The sequence below is a fragment of the Hordeum vulgare genome, chromosome 6H, assembly GCF_904849725.1.
Source record: "Hordeum vulgare subsp. vulgare chromosome 6H, MorexV3_pseudomolecules_assembly, whole genome shotgun sequence".
In the NCBI taxonomy this organism is placed as follows: Eukaryota; Viridiplantae; Streptophyta; class Magnoliopsida; order Poales; family Poaceae; genus Hordeum; species Hordeum vulgare.
In genome coordinates, this window is record NC_058523.1 from 473,888,069 (window position 1) to 473,900,790 (window position 12,722).

A 12,722-nucleotide genomic window follows, 5' to 3' on the forward strand; every position below is an offset into this window, starting at 1 on the left:
GTATTACGGAACGAGTAAAGAGACTTGCCGGTAAACGAGATTGAAATAGGTATGCGGATACTGACGATCGAATCTCGGGCAAGTAACATACCGAAGGACAAAGGGAATGACATACGGGATTGTACGAATCCTTGGCACTGAGGTTCAAACGATAAGATCTTCGTAGAATATGTAGGATCCAATATGGGCATCCAGGTCCCGCTATTGGATATTGACCGAGGAGTCTCTCGGGTCATGTCTACATAGTTCTCGAACCCGCAGGGTCTGCACACTTAAGGTTCGACGTTGTTTTATGCGTATTTGAGTTATATGGTTGGTTACCGAATGTTGTTCGGAGTCCCGGATGAGATCACGGACGTCACGAGGGTTTCCGGAATAGTCCGGAAACGAAGATTGATATATAGGATGACCTCATTTGATTACCGGAAGGTTTTCGGAGTTACCGGGAATGTACCGGGAATGACGAATGGGTTCCGGGAGTTCACCGGAGGGGGGCAACCCACTCCGGGGAAGCCCATAGGTATTTGGGGGGGTCACACCAGCCCTTAGTGGGCTGGTGGGACAGCCCACCAATCCCCTATGCGCCAAGGAAGAAAAAATCAAAGGAAAGGAAAAAAAAAGGAAGAAGTGGGAAGGGGGAAGGACTCCCTCCCACCAAACCAAGTAGGACTCGGTTTGGGGGGGGGGAGAGTCCTCCCCCCTGGCTCGGCCGACCCCTTGGGGATCCCTTGGACCCCAAGGCAAGGTCCCCCTCCCTCCTCCTATATATATGGGGCTTTTAGGGCAGATTTGAGACGACTTTCTCACGGCTGCCCGACCACATACCTCCATAGTTTTTCCTCTAGATCGTGTTTCTGCGGAGCTCGGGCGGAGCCCTGCTGAGACAAGATCATCACCAACCTCCGGAGCGCCGTCACGCTGCCGGAGAACTCTTCTACCTCTCCGTCTCTCTTGCTGGATCAAGAAGGCCGAGATCACCGTCGAGCTGTACGTGTGCTGAACGCGGAGGTGCCGTCCGTTCGGTACTAGATCGTGGGACTGATCGCGGGGCGGATCGAGGGACGTGAGGACGTTCCACTACATCAACCGCGATCTCTTATCGCTTCTGCTGTACGATCTACAAGGGTACGTAGATCACTCATCCCCTCTCGTAGATGGACATCACCATGATAGGTCTTCGTGCGCGTAGGAAATTTTTTATTTCCCATGCGACGTTCCCCAACAGTGGCATCATGAGCTAGGTTCATGCGTAGATGTCTTCTCGAGTAGAACACAAAAGGTATTGTGGGCGGTGATGTGCGTTTTGCTGCCCTCCTTAGTCTTTTCTTGATTCCGCGGTATTGTTGGATTGAAGCGGCTTGGACCGACATTACTCGTACGCTTACGAGAGACTGGTTTCATCGTTACGAGTAACCCCCTTTGCTCAAAGATGACTGGCAAGTGACGGTTTCTCCAACTTTAGTTGAATCGGATTTGACCGAGGAGGTCCTTGGATGAGGTTAAATAGCAACTCATATATCTCCGTTGTGGTGTTTGCGTAAGTAAGATGCGATCCTACTATATACCCTTGGTCACCACGTAAAACATGCAACAACAAAATTAGAGGACGTCTAACTTGTTTTTGCAGGGTATGATTGTGATGTGATATGGCCAAACAATGTGATGTGATATATTGGATGTATGAGATGATCATGTTGTAATAGAAATATCGACTTGCATGTCGATGGTACGACAACCGGCAGGAGCCATAGGGTTGTCTTTATACTAACGTTTTGTGCTTGCAGATGCGTTTACTATTTTGCTAGGATGTAGCTTTAGTAGTAATAGCATAAGTAGCACGACAACCCCGATGGAAACACGTTGATGGATGATCATGGTGTGGCGCCGGTGACAAGAAGATCGTGCTGGTGCTTTGGTGATGGAGATCAAGAAGCACGTGATGATGGCCATATCATGTCACTTGTGAATTGCATGTGATGTTAATCCTTTTATGCACCTTATTTTGCTTAGAACGACGGTAGCATTATGAGGTGATCTCTCACTAAAATTTCAAGACGAAATTGTGTTCTCCCCGACTGTGCACCGTTGCTACAGTTCGTCGTTTCGAGACACCACGTGATGATCGGGTGTGATAGACTCAACGTTCACATACAACGGGTGCAAAACAGTTGCGCACGCGGAACACTCGGGTTAAGCTTGACGAGCCTAGCATGTGCAGACATGGCCTCGGAACACATGAGACCGAAAGGTCGATCATGAATCATATAGTTGATATGATTAGCATAGGGATGCTTACCACTGAAACTACTCTCGACTCACGTGATGATCGGACTTGGGATAGTGTAAGTGGATCATGAACCACTCAAATGACTAGAGAGATGTACTTTTTGAGTGGGAGTTTAGCATATAATTTGATTAAGTTGAACTCTAATTATCTCGAACATAGTCTAAGTCCACTTTGAATATATTTGTGTTGTAGATCATGGCTCACGCAAGTGTCATCCTGAATTTTAATACGTTCCTAGAGAAAGCTAAGTTGAAAGATGATGGAAGCAACTTTGTAGACTGGGCTCGTAATCTTAAGCTAATCTTACAAGCTGGAAAGAAGGATTATGTCCTTAATGCTGCGCTAGGAGATGAACCACCCGCTACGGCTGATCAGGATGTTAAGAACGCTTGGTTAGCGCGTAAGGAGGACTACTCAATAGGTCAATGTGCAGTCTTGTATGGCTTAGAACCGGGACTTCAACGTCGCTTTGAGCGTCATGGAGCATTTGAGATGTTCCAGGAGTTGAAGTTTATCTTTCAGAAGAACGCACGGATCGAGAGGTATGAGACCTCCGATAAATTCTATGCTTGCAAGATGGAGGAAAACTCGTCTGTCAGTGAACATGTGCTCAAAATGTCTGGGTACTCAAACCGTCTAGCTGAACTGGGGATTGAACTCCCGCAAGAAGCTATCACTGACAGAATCCTTCAATCACTGCCGCCAAGCTATAAAGGCTTTGTGTTGAACTACAACATGCAAGGGATGAACAAGTCTCCCGGCGAGTTGTTTGCGATGCTGAAAGTCGCAGAGTCTGAACTCCGTAAAGAGCATCAAGTGTTGATGGTAAGCAAGACCACTAGTTTCAAGAGAAACGGCAAAGGCAAGAAGGGCAATTCGAAGAAGAGCGGCAAGCCTGTTGCCAATCCGCCGAAGAAACCCAAGGCTGGACCTAAGCCTGAAACAAAGTGCTTCTATTGCAAGGGTATGGGTCACTGGAAGCGCAATTGCCCCAAGTATCTGGCAGATAAGAAGGCGGGCAAAGAAAAATCAGGTATATTTGATATACATGTTATTGATGTGTACTTAACCAGCTCTCGTAGTAGTGCCTGGGTATTCGATACCGGTTCTGTTGCTCACATTTGCAACTCGAAGCAGGAACTGCGGAATAGACGAAGGCTGGCGAAAGACGAAGTGACAATGCGCGTAGGAAACGGTTCCAAGGTTGATGCAATCGCCGTCGGCACAGTGTCATTTCAACTACCATCGGGATTAGTGATGAACTTAAATCATTGTTATTTAGTGCCTGCGTTGAGCATGAACATTATATCTGGATCTTGTTTATTGCGAGACGGTTACTCTTTTAAGTCTGAGAATAATGGTTGTTCTATTTCTATGAGTAACATCTTTTATGGTCATGCACCGAATGTGAGAGGATTGTTCATATTGAATCTCGATAGCGATACGCATATACATAACATTGAGACCAAAAGAGTTAGAGTAAACAATGATAGCACCATATTTTTGTGGCACTACCGCTTGGGTCATATTGGTGTAAAGCGCATGAAGAAACTCCATGCTGATGGACTTTTGGAGTCACTTGACTTTGATTCACTTGACACGTGCGAACCGTGCCTCATGGGCAAGATGACTAAAACTCCGTTCTCCGGAACAATGGAGCGTGCAAGTGACTTGTTGGAAATCATACATACCGATGTGTGTGGTCCGATGAGCGTGGAGGCACGCGGCGGATATCGTTATTTTCTCACCTTCACTGACGATTTAAGTAGATATGGTTATGTCTACTTGATGAAGCACAAGTCTGAAACATTTGAAAAGTTCAAGCAATTTCAGAGTGAAGTAGAAAATCATCGTAACAAGAAGATCAAGTTCCTACGGTCTGATCGTGGGGGTGAATATCTGAGTTTCGAGTTTGGTACTCACTTAAAGCAATGTGGAATTGTTTCGCAGTTAACACCGCCTGGAACACCACAGCGTAATGGTGTGTCCGAACGTCGTAATCGTACTTTATTGGATATGGTGCGATCTATGATGTCTCTTACTGATTTGCCGTTATCATTTTGGGGTTATGCATTAGAAACAGCTGCATTCACTTTAAATAGGGCACCATCAAAATCCGTTGAGACGACACCATACGAACTGTGGTATGGCAAAAGGCCAAAGTTGTCGTTCCTTAAAGTTTGGGGATGTGATGCTTATGTCAAAAAGCTTCAGCCTGAGAAGCTGGAACCCAAAGCAGAAAAGTGCGTCTTCATAGGTTACCCAAAAGAGACAGTTGGGTACACCTTCTATCTCAAATCCGAGGGCAAAGTGTTTGTTGCTAAGAACGGAACTTTTCTCGAGAAGGAGTTTCTCTCGAGAGAATTGAGTGGGAGGAAGATAGAACTTGACGAGGTTGTCGAACCTCTCATCCCTCTGGATGGTGGCGCAGGGCAAGGGGAAACCTTTGTCATTGCGACGCCGGTTGAGGAGGAAGTTAATGATGATGATCATGAAACTCCAGTTCAAGTTTCTGTTGAACCACGCAGGTCGACGAGATCACGCGCTGCTCCAGAGTGGTACGGTAATCCCGTCTTATCAATCATGTTGTTAGACAACAATGAACCTGCAAATTATGAAGAAGCAATGGTGGGCCCAGATTCCAACAAATGGCTAGAAGCCATGAAATCCGAGATAGGATCCATGTATGAGAACAAAGTGTGGACTTTGGAGATGCTGCCTGAAGGCCGCAAGGCTATTCAGAACAAATGGATCTTTAAGAAGAAGACGGACGCTGACGGTAATGTGACCGTTTATAAAGCTCGACTTGTGGCAAAGGGTTTTTCACAAGTTCCAGGAATTGACTACGATGAGACTTTCTCTCCCGTAGCGATGCTTAAGTCCGTCAGAATCATGTTAGCAATAGCTGCATTTTTCGATTATGAAATCTGGCAGATGGATGTCAAAACGGCGTTCCTTAACGGTTTCCTTAAGGAAGAGTTGTATATGATGCAACCCGAAGGTTTTGTCGATCCTAAAAATGCTGACAGAGTGTGCAAGCTCCAGCGATCCATTTATGGACTGGTGCAAGCATCTCGGAGTTGGAACAAACGCTTTGATGAGGTGATCAAAGCATTTGGGTTTATACAAGTGGTTGGAGAATCTTGTATTTACAAGAAAGTGAGTGGGAGCTCTGTGGCGTTTCTAATATTATATGTGGATGACATATTACTGATTGGAAACAACGTAGAGTTTTTGGAGAGCATAGAAGGTTACTTGAATAAAAGTTTCTCTATGAAGGACCTAGGAGAAGCTGCTTACATTCTAGGCATTAAGATCTATAGGGTAGATCAAAACGCCTGATAGGACTTTCACAAAACACATACCTTGATAAAGTTTTGAAGAGGTTCAAAATGGAACAGTCCAAGAAAGGGTTCTTGCCAGTGTTACAAGGTACGAGATTGAGTAAGACTCAGTGCCCAGCAACTGATGAAGATAGAGAGCATATGCGCTCTGTCCCCTATGCTTCAGCCATAGGTTCTATCATGTATGCGATGCTGTGCACTAGACCGGATGTTAGCCTGGCCATAAGTATGGCAGGCAGGTTCCAGAGCAATCCAGGAGTGGATCACTGGACGGCGGTCAAGAATATCCTGAAGTACCTGAAAAGGACTAAGGAGATGTTTCTCGTGTATGGAGGTGACGAAGAGCTCGCCGTAAAAGGTTACGTTGATGCAAGCTTTGACACAGATCCGGACGACTCTAAGTCACAAACCAGATACGTATTTATTCTTAATGGGGGTGCAGTAAGCTGGTGCAGTTCCAAGCAAAGCGTCGTAGCAGATTCTACATGTGAAGCGGAGTACATGGCTGCCTCGGAGGCGGCTAAGGATGGTGTCTGGATGAAGCAGTTCATGACGGATCTTGGAGTGGTGCCAAGTGCACTGGATCCAATAACCTTGTTCTGTGACAACACTGGTGCCATTGCCTTAGCAAAGGAACCAAGGTTTCACAAGAAGACCAGACACATCAAACGACGCTTCAACCTCATCCGCGACTACGTCGAGGAGGAGGACGTAAATACATGCAAAGTGCACACGGATCTGAATGTAGCAGACCCGCTGACTAAACCTCTTCCACGGCCAAAACATGATTGACACCAGAACTGTATGGGTGTTAGATTTATTACAATGTAATTCACATGGTGATGTGAGGGCTAGATTATTGACTCTAGTGCAAGTGGGAGACTGTTGGAATTATGCCCTAGAGGCAATAATAAATATATAGTTATTATTATAATTCCTGTATCAAGATAATAGTTTATTATCCATGCTATAATTGTATTGAATGAAGACTCATTTACATGTGTGGATACATAGACGAAACACCGTCCCTAGCATGCCTCTAGTTGGCTAGCCAGTTGATCGATGATAGTCAGTGTCTTCTGATTATGAACAAGGTGTTGTTGCTTGATAACTGGATCACGTCATTAGGAGAATCACGTGATGGACTAGACCCAAACTAATAGACGTAGCATGTTGATCGTGTCATTTTGTTGCTACTGTTTTCTGCGTGTCAAGTATTTATTCCTATGACCATGAGATCATATAACTCACTGACACCGGAGGAATGCTTTGTGTGTATCAAACGTCGCAACGTAACTGGGTGACTATAAAGATGCTCTACAGGTATCTCCGAAGGTGTTAGTTGAGTTAGTATGGATCAAGACTGGGATTTGTCACTCCGTGTGACGGAGAGGTATCTCGGGGCCCACTCGGTAATACAACATCACACACAAGCCTTGCAAGCAATGTAACTTAGTGTAAGTTGCGGGATCTTGTATTACGGAACGAGTAAAGAGACTTGCCGGTAAACGAGATTGAAATAGGTATGCGGATACTGACGATCGAATCTCGGGCAAGTAACATACCGAAGGACAAAGGGAATGACATACGGGATTGTACGAATCCTTGGCACTGAGGTTCAAACGATAAGATCTTCGTAGAATATGTAGGATCCAATATGGGCATCCAGGTCCCGCTATTGGATATTGACCGAGGAGTCTCTCGGGTCATGTCTACATAGTTCTCGAACCCGCAGGGTCTGCACACTTAAGGTTCGACGTTGTTTTATGCGTATTTGAGTTATATGGTTGGTTACCGAATGTTGTTCGGAGTCCCGGATGAGATCACGGACGTCACGAGGGTTTCTGGAATAGTCCGGAAACGAAGATTGATATATAGGATGACCTCATTTGATTACCGGAAGGTTTTCGGAGTTACCGGGAATGTACCGGGAATGACGAATGGGTTCCGGGAGTTCACCGGAGGGGGGCAACCCACTCCGGGGAAGCCCATAGATATTTGGGGGGGTCACACCAGCCCTTAGTGGGCTGGTGGGACAGCCCACCAATCCCCTATGCGCCAAGGAAGAAAAAATCAAAGGAAAGGAAAAAAAAAGGAAGAAGTGGGAAGGGGGAAGGACTCCCTCCCACCAAACCAAGTAGGACTCGGTTTGGGGGGGGAGAGTCCTCCCCCCTGGCTCGGCCGACCCCTTGGGGATCCCTTGGACCCCAAGGCAAGGTCCCCCTCCCTCCTCCTATATATATGGGGCTTTTAGGGCAGATTTGAGACGACTTTCTCACGGCTGCCCGACCACATACCTCCATAGTTTTTCCTCTAGATCGTGTTTCTGCGGAGCTCGGGCGGAGCCCTGCTGAGACAAGATCATCACCAACCTCCGGAGCGCCGTCACGCTGCCGGAGAACTCTTCTACCTCTCCGTCTCTCTTGCTGGATCAAGAAGACCGAGATCATCGTCGAGTTGTACGTGTGCTGAACGCGGAGGTGCCGTCCGTTCGGTACTAGATCGTGGGACTGATCGCGGGATTGTTCGCGGGGCGGATCGAGGGACGTGAGGACGTTCCACTACATCAACCGCGATCTCTTATCGCTTCTGCTGTACGATCTACAAGGGTACGTAGATCACTCATCCCCTCTCGTAGATGGACATCACCATGATAGGTCTTCGTGCGCGTAGGAAATTTTTTGTTTCCCATGCGACGTTCCCCAACAGTGATATGGCCAACGATGTGATGTGATATATTGGATGTATGAGATGATCATGTTGTAATAGTTAATATCGACTTGCGCGTCGATGGTACGGCAACCGGCAGGAGCCATAGGGTTGTCTTTAAACTAACGTTTGTGCTTGCAGATGTGTTTACTATATTGCTAGGACGTAGCTTTAGTAGTAATAGCATGAGTAGCACGACAACCCCGATGGCGACACGTTGATGGAGATCATGGTGTGACGCCGGTGACAAGAAGATCGTGTCGGTGCTTTGGTGATGGAGATCAAGAAGCACATGATGATGGCCATATCATGTCACTTATGAATTGTATGTGATGTTAATCCTTTATGCACCTTATCTTGCTTAGAAGAACGGTAGCATTATGAGGTGATCTCTCACTAAAATTTCAAGATGAAATTGTGTTCTTCCCGACTGTGCACCGTTGCGACAGTTCTTCGTTTCGAGACACCACGTGATGATCGGGTGTGATAGACTCAACGTTCATATACAACGGGTGCAAAACAGTTGCACACGCGGAACACTCGGGTTAAGCTTGACGAGCCTAGCATGTGCAGACATGGCCTCGGAACACATGAGACCGAAAGGTCGAGCATGAATCGTATGGTTGATATGATTAGCATAGAGATGCTTACCACTAAAACTATTCTCGACTCACGTGATGATCGGACTTGAGATAGTGGATTTGGATCATGTACCACTCAAATGACTAGAGAGATGTACTTTTTGAGTGGGAGTTCTTAAGTAATATGATTAATTGAACTAATTGTCATGAATATAATCTAATGGTCTTTGCGAATTACGATGTAGCTTGCGCTATAGCTCTACTGTTTTTATATGTTCCTAGAGAAAATTTAGTTGAAAGTTGATAGTAGCAAACTTTGCAGACTGAGTCTGTAAAGCCGAGGATTGTCCTCGTTGCTACGCAGAAGGCTTATGTCCTTAATGCACCACTCGGTGTGCTGCACCTCGAGCGTCGTCTATAGATGTTGTGAACATCCGACATACATGTTTCTGATGACTACACGATAGTTTAGTACAAAATACTTAATGGCTTAGAAGCAAGGCGCCGAAGACGTTTTGAAACGTCACGGAACATAAGAGATGTTCTAAAGAGATGAAATTGTGATTTCATGCTTGTGCCCTTGTTAAGAGGTATGAGACCTCCGACAAGATTCTTTGTCCACGAAGTAGAGGAGAAAAGCTCAATCATTGAGCGTGTGCTCAGATTATCTGAGTACGACAATCGCTTGAATCAAGTGGGAGTTGATCTTCGAGATAAATAGTGATGGTTCTCCAAAGTCACTGCCACCAAGCTGTGAGAGCTTCGTGATGAACTATAACATATCAAGGATAGATAAATGATCCTTGAGCGATTCGCGATGTTTGACACTGCGAAAGTAGAAATCAAGAAGGAGCATCAATAGTTGATGGTTAGTAAAACCACTAAGTTTCGAGAAAGGCAAGGGCTAGAAGGGATACTTCGTGAAATGGCAAAGCAGTTGCTGCACTAATGAAGAGACCCCAGATTAAACCCAAGCCCGGGACTAAGTGCTTATGTTATGAGGGGAACGGTCACTGAGGAGGAGCAACTCTAGATACTTGGTAGATAAGAAGGCTGGCAAAAGTTGAAAGAAGTATATTTGATATACATGATGTTGATGTGTACTTTACTAGTACTCCTAGTAGCACGAGGGTATTGGATACCGGTTCGGTTGCTAAGTGATTAGTAACACGAAATGAAAGCTACGGCATAAACGGAGACTAGCTAAAGGCGAGGTGACTATACGTGTTGGAAGTGTTTCCAAGGTTGATATGATCAAATGTCGCACACTCCCTCTACCATCGGGATTGGTATTAAACCTAAATAATTGTTATTTGGTGCTTGCGTTAAGCATGAACATGATTGGATCGTGTTTATTGCAATACGACTATTCATTTAAAGAGAATAATGGTTACTCTATTTGCTTGAATAATCACCTTCAATGGTTTATTGAATCTCGATCGTAGTGCTACACATGTTCATGATATTGGTGCCAAAAGATACGAGGTAATGATGATAGTACCACTTACTTGTGGCACTGCCGCTTGAGTCATGTTGGTATAAATTGCATGAAGAGGCTCCATGCTGATGGATCTTTATACTCACTTGATTTTGAATCACTAGTGACATGCAAATCATACCACATGAGCAAGGCCTTGTTTTCATTGAGATGAAACAAGATAGTAACTTGTTGGAAGTGATACATTTTGACGTATGCAATCCAATGGGTGCTCAGGCACGCAGTGGATATCATTATGTTCTTACTTCAATGATGATTTGAGCAGATACAAGAGTATTTACTTAATGAATCACAAGTCCGAAATATTGAAAGGTTCAATTCTGTTTCAGGAGTGAAGTTCGTCGTAACAAGAGGATAAACTGTCTACGATATGATCATAGAAATGAATATCTGAGTTACGAGTTTTGGTACGCAGTTAAGACAATGTGGAAATTGTTTCGCAGTTCATGCCACCTCGAACATCATAGTGTGATGATGTGTCTGAACGTCATAGCCACACACTATTTGGTATGGTGCATGCTATGATGTCTCTTATCGAATTACCACTATCGTTTATGGGTTATGCATTAGAGACAACCGCATTCACTTTAAATAGGACACCGTGTATTTCCGTTGAGATGACACAATATAGATTGGGGTTTAGAGAAATCTAAACTGTCGTTTCTTGAAAGTTTGGGGCTTCGACACTTATGTGAAAAAGTTTCAGTCTAATAATCTCGAACCCAAAGCGGATAAATGCATCTTCATAGGATATCCAAAACAGTTGGGTACATCTCCTATCTCAGATCCAAAGGCAAAGTGTTTGTTTCTAGAAACGGATCCTTTCTCGAGGAAAGGTTTCTCCCGAAAGAATTGATTGGGAGGGTGGTAGAACTTGATGAGGTTATTGAACCATCACTTCAACCAGTGTGTAGCAGGGCGCAGGAAGTTGTTCCTGTGGCGCCTACACCAATTGAAGTGAAAGCTGATGATGGTGATCATCGAGCATCGGATCAAGTTACTACAAGCCTCGTAGGTTGACAAGGTCGCGTACTACTGTAGAGTGGTACGGTAACCCTGTCTTGGAGGTCATGTTGTTGAGCAACAGTGAACCTACGAGTTATGGAGAAAGCAATGGTGGGCCCGGATTCCGACAAATGGCTGGAAGCCATGAAATCCGAGAGAGGATCCATGTATGAAAACAAAGTGTAGACTTTGGAAGAACTACTTGATGGTCATAGGACTTTTGAGTAAAGATGGATCTTTAAAAGGAAGACAGACGATGATGGTGATAAGTCACTATTAAGAAAAGCTCGACTTGTCGCAAAGATGTTTCCGACAAGATCAAACAATTGACTATGATGAGACTTTCTCACTCGTAGCGATGCTAAAAGTCTGTTAGTAGTTGCTGCATTATTTATGAAATATTGCACACAGGATGTCAAAACATTGTTTCCTCGACGGTTTCCTTGAGCAAACATTGTATGTGATACAACCAGGAGGTTTTGTCGATCCTAAAGATACTAGCAAGTATGCAAGCTCCAGCGATCCTTCAATGGACTGGTGCAAGCATCTCGGAGTTGGAATATACACTTTGATGAGATGATCAAAGATTTTGGGTTTGTACAAGGTTTATGAGAAACTTGTATTTCCAAAGAAGTGAGTGGGAGCACTATAGAATTTCTGATAAGTATATGTGGTTGACATATTGTGGATCAGAAGTAATGTAGAATTTCTGTAAAGCATACAAGGTTGTTTGAAAGAAGTTTTCAAAGGAATACCTGGATTGCGCTACTTGAACATTGAGCATCAAAGATCTATGGAGATAGATCGAAAGCGCTTAATAGAAGTTTCAACAAGATGCATGCCTTGACAAGTTTTTGAAGGAGTTCAAAATAGATCAGCAAAGAAGGAGTTCTTGGTTGCGTTGTGAGGTGTGAATTTGAGTAAGACTCAAAACCCGACCCCGGCAGAATAAAGAGAATAGATGAAGGTCGTATTCTATGCCTTGGCCGTAGAATCTGAAGTATGCCATGCTGGGTACTGCACCTGATGTGTGCCTTGACTCAAAGTCTGTTAAGAGGTACACAGAGTGATCCAGGATTGAATCACTGATCAGCGGTCAAAGTTATCCTTAGTAACTAAATAGACTAAGGAATTTTTCTCAATTATGGAGGTGGTTAAAGAGTTCGTCAGAAAGGGTTACGTCGATGCAAGCTTTGACACTAATCCGAATAACTATGAGTACTAAAATGGATTCGTATAGTAGAGTACATATTTGGAGCATTTCCGAATAGCACGTAGTAGCCGGATCTATAAGATGA